This window comes from Elephantulus edwardii, unplaced genomic scaffold (genome assembly GCF_000299155.1).
Source record: "Elephantulus edwardii isolate Elephantulus edwardi_28Jun2011 unplaced genomic scaffold, EleEdw1.0 scaffold00203, whole genome shotgun sequence".
NCBI classification, from domain to species: Eukaryota; Metazoa; Chordata; class Mammalia; order Macroscelidea; family Macroscelididae; genus Elephantulus; species Elephantulus edwardii.
This window is the reverse complement of record NW_006399953.1, coordinates 5,264,375-5,276,614: the sequence shown is the minus strand read 5'-3', so window position 1 is coordinate 5,276,614 and position 12,240 is coordinate 5,264,375.

The following is a 12,240-nucleotide window of genomic DNA, read 5'->3' as shown; positions in this document are numbered from 1 at the left end:
TATTTGTATTTGAAGTCACTCAAATTATAGTAAGCATCTACTATAGAAAGATGGTATTAAAGTGTTACAATGATGAATGCAACAGTTTTTATCATCAAAGAGTTTAAAATCAACTAAAAAAAAAAAAAGAACATATGGCTATTGTTGTTGATTGCCCCCAAGTAGAGCACGACTCATAGCGACCCTATTAACAAAAGGCCTGAAGCTCCTCTACAACTATCGACATTTATCAAAGTTCATAGAATTTCCAGAGGCATGTTGTTTAGAAGTGGATGCCACTCAATGTGCCATTGAGTCTCCTGCAATGTATAGCAACCCTATACACAGCAGCTCTGAACCATTCCCTGTTCTGACCAGTTTGTTTCCAAGACACCAACCACCATTGCCCAAGTTACTGTATCAATCCATTTCATCCAGGGTCTCCCTCTCCTGCACTGTCTGTCCACCATTCCAAGCATGATGTTCTTCTCCAAGGACCAGTCTCTCCTTGGTGCATGCCCAAAGTATGTGAGGCAGAGCTTCAAAATCCCAGCCTCCAAGGAGACTTAGTTTCACTCTCTCCAAGACAGACTGATTTGTTTTCTTGACAGTCCATGATATGTTCAAGATTCTTCTCGAGCACCATAACTCGAAGGCATCTATTCCTCTTCTGTCATTCTTAGTCATTGTACAACTCTCTGAAGCATAACAAGCAATTGAGAATATCATGGCCTGGATTAGGCACACCTTTGTATCTAGACTGACATTGTTGCTCTTCAGTACTCTGAAGAGGTCCATGACAACAGATTTTCCCAATGTAATTTGTCTTATGATTTCCTGACTGCTGGCGTTAAGAGTGTTGATTATGGAGCTGAGCAAGCTGTAATTTTTAACAACCTCAATCTCTTCTCCATCTATCATGGTGCTATCAATTGGCCCAGTGGTGAGAATCTTTGACTTCTTGATGTTGACCTTCAATCCATATTGAAGACTACAGTCCTGGACCTTCTGCAGCAAGTGCTTCAGGTCTTCTTCAGTTTCAGTAAGCAAGACTGTGTCATCTTCATATTGTAGGTTGTTGATGAGTTTCCTCCAATCTTGATGTCTCATTTTTTTCTCAAAAAGCACTGCTTTGCAAATTATCTGTTCTGCATACAGATTGAAAAGGTATGGTAACAGGATGTATATCTGACACACTCCTTTCCAGATTTTGAACCATGCAGTATTTACTTGCTCTGTTCTGAGGACAAATATAGGTTTCTTATAAACACGATCAAATGCTCTGAGATTCCTATTTTCAAGGTTAGCCACAATTTATTGTGATCCACACAGTCAAATGCCTTTGAATAGTCAATGAAACAGAAATAGACATTTTCTTTGTACTCTCTGCTTTCTGCCAAGATCTACCTGACATTGGCAATAATGTCCCTAGTGTCACAGTATATGACTAGAATAATGGTAATAAAATTATCAAGTAGGTAGAACATAAATGGAATAAAATGTAAGCTAGTACTTCTTGTATTGCTTATGAAAACAGGCCACTGCAGCAGATTTTAGCTTCCAAATCTGTTTGGTTTCTCAGTTATTATTGCTGTTCAATGCTGTCTGGCTGAGTAAAACTCATAACGACCGATTGAACAACAGATCTGAATTCTCCCCTATCCTGTACTAATTTCACTGTCTCTGACACACTTTTCTCCATTGCCACAGTCACTATCTCAATCTATCTTGTCAGGGTGTTCCTTTGCTGCGTTCACCCTTTACCCTTCCAAATACGATTTTCTTCTTCAAGGACCAGTCCCAGTAACATGCCCAAAGTATGTGATATAGAGCTTTATAATCTTTGTCTGGCGACCTGGGTTCACCCTCTCTGGCACAGATCTGTATGTTCTCTTAGCAGTCCATCACATGTTCAATGCACTTCTCCAGCACCACAATACAAAGTAATCTATTCTTCTGTCATCCTTAGTCATTGCCCAACTCTCTGATATATAACAAGTAATTAAGAAGATCATGACTTCTTTCAGCCTACTTGAGTCACTAGACTGATCCCTGACAGCAGACTTTGCTAAACAACTTGTCTTTTGATTTCCTGATCACTGGTGCCAAGAATGTTGATTGTGGGTCCCAGTAAGACTGTACTTGTCCTTGATCTTCTGCAGTGTTTTAAGTCCTTCTCAGTTCTGCCAAGCAAGATTGTGTCATTTGCATAATATTAGTCGTTGATGAGTCTTCCTGCAGACTTGGTGTCATATCATTCTTCATAGAGTCTAACCTCCTGAACAATTTGTTCTGCATGTAGATTGAAAAAGGTATGGAGAAATGACACATCCCTGAGGCACTGCTTTACTGATTTGAACCATGTGATTTTTCTTTGCTGTGTTTGGACCACTGTTTCCTGCTTTAAGTTACACGAGTATAATCAAGTGTTTTCAGATTCCTATTCTTCTCAATCCATACTGAGACTGCATCCTTTGATTGGCAATAAGTGCTTCAAGTCTACCTCACTTTAAGCAGAAGGTTGTGCCATCTATTATGATGCAGCTTATTGATGAGTCTCCCTCCATACCTGATGCCACATTCCAATTCATAGAGTCCAGTTTCTCAAATGATTTGCTTACCATACAGATTCAATAGGCATGGAGAGAGAATACAATCCTGATGCACTCCCTTCTCAATTTTAAAGTGTGCCGTGTTCCCCTGCTCTGATCACACACAGTCTGCTGGTCCAGGTATAGGTTTTTGCATGAGTATAATTAACTGCTCTGGGATTCTCATTCTTCACAATGTCAGCCAGAACCTGTTATGATCCACACAGTTAAGTGTCTTTGCATAGTCAATAAAGCACAAATAGACATTTCTTTGGTATTTCTTATTTTCAGACAGGATCCATCTTACATCAGCAATAATATCCCTAGTTCTGTGATCTCTTCTAAATCCTGCTTGAACTTCTGGCAGCTCCCTATCAATGTACTGTTCTCTCTATTTTTGAATGACCTTCAACATTATTTTGCTTGCATGTAATATTAATAATATTATTTGATAGGTTACACATTCAGTTGGATCACCTTTCTTGGGAATGGGAGTAAATATGGATCTCTTCCAATCTGTTGGCCAGAGAGTAACCTCCAAATTTCCTGGAATAGACAGGTGAGCACACCCAAGGTCGCATTTTTTAATGGAAACAAGTCAATTGGTATTTCATAAATTCCTGGGGCCTTATTTTTTGCCAATGCAGCTTCTACTTCCTCTTTCATTACCATTGGCTCCTGTTCATATCACATGTCTATGTCCAGAAATCAAAGATTCCTACCATTGGACTGGTAGGCAGTATCATAACAGATGGAGAGGAGATTGAAACCATCAATGGCTTCATCTTGTTTGGGTCCACAATTAACACCTTTGATACCAGCAGTCAGGAAATAAAGAGACACATTCCACTGGGAAAATCTGGAGTTAGGAACCTTTCCTAATTAATTATGTCAGTTTAAAGACTTAGGTGTGTCTGATCCAGGCCATGGTCTTCCAGATTACTTGCTATGCATCGGAGAGCTTGACAATGAGTAAGAATGATCGAAGAAGAATTGACACCTTTGAGATGTGGTGTTGGAAAAGAGCACTGAACATTTTATGAAAAGCCAAGAGAACAAACAGATAAGTCTTGGAGAGGGCGCAGCCAGAGTGCTGCTTGGAGGTAAGAATGATGAGGCTTTACCTCACATATTTGGGCATGTTGCTAGGAGGGACTATTCCTTGGAGAAGGACATGATGCTGGGAATGGTGGAGGACTGGCAAAGGGGAAGACCCTCAAATAGGTGACTTGACATGGTGACTGCTGCAATAGGCTCTTACGTGTCAGAAGTGTGAAGATGGCACAGAGTGTGATATATTGTTCTATGGTTTCCATATCTGTTTAATCATTTTTTTTTAATGGAAATAAACATGGATCTCTTTCAATCAGTTGCCCACATAGTTGTCCACCAGATTTCTCGGTTAAACCTGGTGAGCATGTCTAGGGTCGCATCTGTTTTTTAAGTATGTTAGTTGATATTCCATCAGTTCCTAGGGTCGTCAACCCCCATTTGCTTTAGAGCAACTTGGAATTCCTCCTTCATTACCGTATCTTCTTGATCATATGCTGTTTCATTTAATTCTTCTGTGTCAGCCAAGTCTTTTTGGTATAGTGACTATGTGTACTCCTTCCATCTTCTTTTGATGTCTCCAGGATCATTCAATATTCTGAAAGTATTGCAGAATTAAGTATTACAACTGGAAGCTTGAGTTTGCTCTTCAGTTTCTTCAGCCTAAGAAATCTTGAGTTTGTCTGTTTTGATTTTGTAACTCCAGTTCTTAGCATATTTTGTTATAATATTTTCTTTGTTTTCCTGAGCTGCCATTTGAAATCTTCTCAGCTTCTTAACTTCCTGATTTCTTCCTTTTCTTTTGGTTCTTGACACGCTAGTGACATCCATCAAGGTATTTTTTTTCTTCCTCTGTCTTAGTAATTACTAATTATTTCACAACTCATTTATCTTTGTTCATTCAAGGCCTCCAACCTGTTCTTGAGATGATATTTTATTTTAGGTGGAATAGACTCAACATCATGCCTTGCTTCTTACGGATTTCTTTTAATTTTCTTTAGTTTCAATTTGAACTTGCATATGAGTAGTTGATGCTTTGTTACAGAATCAGCACCTGGCATAGTTTTCACAACCAATTTATAATTTTAAAATATCAATTTATGACGTATGTAGAGCTTTCATATAAGAAAACATTTTATTTATATTGAAACATTTAATTTAAAATTCAAAATCAACATTAATTAATAACTCCTCTTATCACATCAAAAATATGCTTAAATTTTTATATTTGAGAAAGTATTTAACTTTCTAGAAATTCTATTTTTATTCAGTGTGAGTTTTGTTCCTGGTGATGAATAAATACTGTCAGTCGTTTTCCCTATAGAAACAGTCTCATTTTATTTGTTTTCAAGAAAATACTTGCCAGGAGGCTAAATATAAATAACCATAGTTTTTATGTCAGTTTTTCTTTCAACTAAAATGTTGTTTTGCAAAAAAGTGGCTAGTTCAGCTTGCAACTGACAGAGTTGTCAAATGCTTTTCTTAGAAACAATGATGGTTTATTATGTAGAAAAGGCATTTTATGAGTGATTGTTATTTCATCACACAGACTATTAAATAAGAATGTGTACTTACAAGAGAGTTTTCAAAATGGATCTTAATTCTCTCATTAAACACTTGGGGTGCAAACTACAATAGGCACAAGTCCAATTGTCTCTGATTACCTTGATTTGTGCTAAAATGTCAATAATTGATGTGTTATTATTATTATTGTAAATTAAATGAAAATTTGAGCATTAAGCAAAGAAGCAAATAATACTATGGTACAATTAGGAAAACAAAATTGACTCATATCATTTGAAAGTGCCTTAGATATCTCTATGCATCCGTACTTTTTAAACCAAGACTTTAGAAAGGGTAATAAATTTGTGTCCAAAAAAAAGCAATAATAACAAATGCCAGTCACATATGTCATTTGTGGCAGAATCTGTCCAGTCTACTGGATTGCAAAAGTGTCAGTCCATAGTGCTCCACTACCTCATTTTTAAATTGCTGGTAGCAGAGACTCAACATTTATTTACATAGGCCAAGAACAAATTATTTCTAGTTTCTATTAAAATTATCATAGTGTGATGATAACTTTTTATGTCTTTATAACAGGGTGCATGTTTACATTAGACCATTACAATATCCTAATGACCTTGGGCTATCTATGATAGAAACAAAATACTAAGTTACATTATCCTCTGATGAGTTTGAAGAAACAATTCATTGCAGAATCCAAGTTTAAGATATGTTGTTATAGTTAAATAACATCAACTCTGAGCTGACTCATTAGTAACTATCCAGAAGGTTTTCAGAGGCAGTAAATTATATGTACATTGTCCATTTTTCTCCTGTGGAACCACTGGTGAATTTGAACCAAGTGCCTTTGGACTAGTAACTCCCTACTAAGCTTCCAGAAATAAATACCCATAAACATAAATCCTTTAGTGGCCTATGAATTTGTTTCATTCAGTTAATTTAGTGAAGCTTTCATATTATTATTTGATTCTCTAACATTGTTATTTTCTTAGGAAACAGGTTAGTGTTATAGAAAGCAAAATTAGTCTATTTTTTTACTGTGAAAATGAATCACTGGTTTTTAAATATATATTTTTGTAAATATAAAAGCAATATCTCCTCAAAATATTCTACAAGACAACCACGCATAAATTCACCAGTGCAAACATTAATGGTTATCACTTTAGTATATTTTCCTATAATGTTTGCTAAGACATTTCTTCACAAAGTTATAGCATAGAGCATTGAGAGTATGTATGTAAACCACATGCCATACTGCTGCACAAGCTCACTTGAGATCAGCTTTAGAAAATTCACATTTTACACTGTAGTTTTAATATAATGTTAAAATTTAATTTTAAATGTTAAAATGAAATTAACCGCTTTGATGCATTTAAGGAGTTTGAAAGTGAAATTATTTTTATTAGCTCAAATGTTTGATTATTTAAATTTGGCAACATATATTTTTGGCAAAAAAACATCATTAATTAATGATGGAACTAGTCTATTCTTATTTATAAATTGAGTTTGATATGGAATTAAGCTATAAATTAATGCCAAATATGTGTTTCCCTTGACAAATATATATATGCAAAGTACTTAAGTGAGTTTAAAATACAGTATTGCACTATTTGTCATTGAATGCTTCCTTCACAGGAAGGAAAGAATTAGAAGACATATCTTCACCAAAAGCCTGATTCATAAGATAGATATACACATACTTACACACTTATACAAAGAAATGAAAAAAATATTAAATAAATATAATCAATATTTAATGTATGCACATGTCACAATACAGTTTTCTAAAAGAAGAAACGTATTCATTTGGAAAATTGTGAGGAGTCATAGAAAAGTATTTTTAAGCTAAACTGCTCAGATTTTGTAGAATTTGAACATGTGGAGATGGAAGATGGGAAAAGGTAGATTTCTGAAAGAAGGGAACAAAAATTCACTATAATTAAGACAGGGATCTTTGGGGGCTTAGTGTGTAATGGGTTGTACCACTAATCCAAAAACAAGCCATATGCCTGCTGCTCCGTAAGAGAAGAATAAGGAATCTCCTTCTGTGTGATTCACAGATTCTAAAAATGCAGTGGTCCTTCCTAGCCACATACCCAAAGTATGTGAGATGGAGCTTCAAAATCCTTGCCTACAAAGTGCAACTTGGTTTAACCTTCCCCGGGATAAACTTCTTTGTTCTCTGGAAGTCAACGGAATGTTCACCACTCTTCTCCAGCACCACAATTCAAAGGCATAGGCTATTCTCTGGCTTCCTTAGTCATTATCCAGCTTTCTGATGTATAACAAGTAATTGAGAAGACCATGGCTTGCATCAGGTGCACCTTAGTCTCTAGACTGACATAGTTGCTTTTCAGTACTTTGGAGAGAGTCCTGACAGCAGAATTTCCAAATGCAATTAATCTTTTGATTTCCTGACTGCTGGTATCATGACAATTGACTGTGAAGTTGAGCAAAATGAAATTGTTACTGATCTGAACCTTTTCTCCATCTATCATGGCGCTGCCATTTAGCCTACTGGTTTCTCAGTTTTCTTGATGTTGAGCTTCAATTCATCTTGAAGACTGTGGTCTTTGACATTTTGCAGCAAATGCTTCAAGTCCTCCTCAATTTTGGCAAGCAAAATTGTATTATCTGCATAGCACAAATTTTTGATGATTCTTCCTCCAATCCGGATGTCACATTCCTCTTCATAAAGTTCAACCTCCCAAATAATCTGTTTCACATATACACTGAGAAAATATGGAGAAAAGATTAATTTCTGATGCACTCCTTTCCTGATTTTTAACCATGAAGTGTTTCCTTGCTCTGTTCTGATGACTGCTTCCTGGTCTGAGTATATGCACAAGAGCACATTCAAGTGTTCTGGAATTCCCATTCTTTTCAATTTTAGCCACAATTTACTACAATCCACACAGTCAAATGCCTTGGCATAATAAATGAAACACAGATACACATTCCTCTGGTGATTTCTGCTTTCAGCCAATGACGTCCTTAGTGAGACAACTTTGAAACCCAGCTTTTATTTCTGGCAGTTCTCTGTCAATGTACTATCCCATTTGTTTTTGGATAATCTTCAGTAAGATTTTGCTTATGTCTGATATTCAACAATTTTCACCTGTTGGATCTTCTTTGGGAATGGGAATAAATAGGAATCTTTTCCAGTCAGTTGCCAAGGTGGTTGTCTCACGATTTCTTGGCTAAATCTGTTGAACTTGTCCAGAGGTGCATCTGTGTGTTGAAATATGCCAATTGGTTTGTCAATTCCTGGGGCCTTATATTTTGTCAGTTCCTTCAAAGGAACTTGAACATTCTCCTTTATCACAATTGCCTCTTGATCGTAAGTTTTTTCATGAAAGTCTTCGGTGTCAGCCAATTATTTTTTCATATAATGACTCTGTAATCTTTTCAGTTTTCTTCTGATGTTTTCTTAAACATTCTATATTCTGCCTATATAGTATCTTCAGTTCTTTCAGCTTAAAAAGTGTGAAGCAAGTTTGTCCCTTTTGACTTTCCAACTCCAGCTCTTACACACTTCATTACAATACTTTGCTTTGTCCTTCTGAGCTGCCCTTTGAAATCTTCTGTTCAGCTCCTTTAATTCTTTATTTATTCCCTTTGCTTTCGCTTCTTGACATTCTAGTGCAATATTTAGAGTTTCTATGGATTTCATCTTGTCTTTCCTTCTTCTTCTATCTTTGCAATGGTCTTTGCATTTTTCGTGAATGGTATTTGTTTATATCCTCCCATACCTCGTCTGAACATCATGTTTGATATGGTGGATCGAGATCACAGGATAGGAAGGCACTGGATGAGGTGGCTTGACACAGTTACTGAGGTAATGGGGTAGATGTGTCAAAGAATCTGAGATTGGCTCAGGATAGTGCAAGGTTCAGAGCTATTGTACATAAAATCACTGAGTTATAGTCTCAAAGGCACATAATAACAATATCCACTGGAGGGTTACCTATGAGTTGGTTTCGACCCTACAGCAATAAGGGGGGAGGAAAGAGATATGAATAAAATGGTATGAAGATTACTAGAGTTACAGGAAAATAATTCACAGATTTTTCTTTTTTTTTAAGAAAAAGTGTACTTTTATTAGTACTGTCATATTAGAAAAAAGTAGTATCTGTAAGAATTTCTATGTATGAGAGAATATACAAATGAAAATGAATAGATATATAAATGTATGACTGGGAGAGAATAAAATTGTGCATTTATTTAGAAAATATGAAGAAGCAAGAGCTAGTGATGGCATGTCTAATGGAATGCGTAATCCACTATCAAGTTGATTCTGACTCATGGTAAATCCTGTCAAGTTTTCAGTGCTGTTCTGTAAATGTTTACAAAAAGACTGTCCATCTACTTCCTGCAGAGCAGCCACTGGATAAGATTCCCTGATGGAATCAAACCTTGGACCTTTAGGATTATAGCACAGCTTCTTACCATTCACCCACCAGAGTTATGGCACATGTTGCTATTGTTGTTAGGTGCTACTGAGTCTCATGTAACACATATTAATGCTATGTACATTAGCTCTGAACTCTTCACTATCCTAAGCCAATCTCACCATCTACAACAGACTTAAACCCATTTCTCCAGTCATGGAGTCAATCTATCTCATCTTGGGTTTTCCTCTCCTGTGCTGTGACTCCACACTTGCAATCATGATGTCCTTCTCCAAGGACTGGTCTTTCCTGGGCCACATGTCCAAAGTATGTGAGACAGAGCTTCAAAATCCTTGCCTCCAAGAAGTAGCTTGGTTTCACCGTCTCCAGGACAGACCTGTTTGTTCTTCTGGCAGTCTACAGTATGTTCAACACTCTTCTCCACTACCACGACTCAAAGACATTGACCTTTCTTCTATCATCCCTTGTTGTTCCTCTGTTATCTGATGCAGAGCAAGAAATTATGAAGACCATGGCCTGGATCAGGTGCATCTTAGTCTCCAGACTGATATCAATGCTCTTCAGTAATCGAGAGAGGCTCTTGAAAGCAGAATTTTCCAATGCAATTTGTCTTTTAATTTCCTGACTGCTGGAGACAAGAGTGTTGGTTGTAGAACCAAGCAAGCTGAAGTTGTTAACAGTCTCAATCTCTTATATGTCTATCATGAAGTTGCCAATTGGCCCAGTAGTGAGAATCATTTTTTTTTCTTTATGTTGAGCTTCAATCCATATTGAAGACTAAAGTTCTTTACCTTCTGCAGCATTCCTTTCTCAGTTGCAGCAGCACATAATTAACCTGGCACATAGCCAACATTTAATAAATATCCATAGAACTTAGATGATACTCAACAAATAAGCTATGGATTGCTTTTTAGATAGTTACTATATTAGAAGACAAGAAAATTAAAAATCTAATGGTAAAACCAAGAACGAAGAAAAAAATTAGGATAAAGTAAATGTCTCCTCACTTCTTTAGGAAGAGAGAAGTGGAAGATAATGTTGTATTTAGAGAAAGACATCTGCCATAAGAACCCTGTATTTGTGTAGGAAGATGGTTTAGTAATTTATACAATTACACAGTTTTCAAGGATGGATAATAAATAATGTTATTAGGTGTTTATGACTCATAGTGACCAGATGAATAATAGAATGGGAACTTGTGCTGTCCAGCACTGTTGTCATGGTCTCTACCATGCTCAAAAACAAATAGAAAACTTTCAATGGATAATGATGATGATGATGATTTGCCGTCAAGTTGCATACAACTCCTGTTGTTGTTGTGTTGTTCTGTGCCATTGAATTGCCTGCGAATCATAGTGACACTATGTACAAGAGCCCTAAATCTATTCTCTATTCCTATGCTCCATTCCTATGTCAATCTCATTATCTCCAACACACCAACCCCAATTACCCAGTCACTGAATCAAACCACCTCATAGACAGTCTTCCTCTCCTACCCTGTCCCTCCACCCTGCCAAGCATGATGTTCTACTTCAAGTTGTCCCTCCTTGAAACATGTCTAAAGTATGTCAGACAAAGCTTCAGAATCCTTGCCTCCAAGGAGTAGCCTGGTTTAACCCTCTCCAAGATGAACCTATTTGTTTTCTTAGCAGTCCTAGGTACCCTCAACACTATTCTCCAACACCACAGCTCAAAAGCATCAATTCTCCTTCTATCCTCCCTAGTCATTGGCCAGATCTCTGATGCATAGAAAGTGATTGCAAAGACTATGTCCTGTATTACATGTACCTTAGTCTCCAGAGTGACACCATTGTTTTTCAGTACTTTGGAGAGGTCGGTAACAACAGACTTTCCCATTGCAATACGTCTTTTAATTTCCTGACTGCTGGTGCTAAGAGTGTTGACTGTGGAGACAAGTAAACCAAAGCTGTTAACAATCTCTATCTCTTCACCATCCATCCTGATGCTGCCAATTTGCCCAATGGTGATAATCTTCTTGATATTGATATTGATGTCTTCTTGATATTGAGCCTCAATCCATATTGAAAGCTGCAGTCTTTGAGCTTCTGCAGTAAGCTCTTCAGGCTCTTCTCAGTTTCAGAAAGCAGAGTTGTGTCATCTGCATAACACACTTTTTTATTAATCTTCCTCCAATCTTGATGTCACAGTTCTCCTCATATAGCCCAGCCTCCCAGATAATCTGTTCTGCATAAAGATTGAAATATATGGAGATAGGACACATCCCCAGCGTGCACACGTCCCAATTTTGAACCACGCAATGTTTCCTTGTTCTGTCCTGATGACTGCCTCCTGGTCCAAGCATAGGTTTCATGATATCATGATCTAGTGTTCTGGGATTCCTATTCTTCTCATCTCACAGCTCATATCGACCTTATAAACAATAATCTGAACCTTGTCTTATACTATGTCAACTTCAGTATCTCTAACAAACTGGAGGTCATTAATGCAGTTGCTGTGTCAATCACCTGATGAGGGTCTTCCTTTCCTTTTCTGTCCCTCTCTAGTGAGTAGGCTTTCCTGGCAAAAGGCCCAAAGGATGTGATATGAAGCTTCACTACCATTGCTTCCAAGGAGCAATCTGGCTGCACCCTTTCCAAGATACATCTGTTTATTCTCTTGGCAGTCCATAAAATATTCACTATAATAAGTGATAATAAATAGAT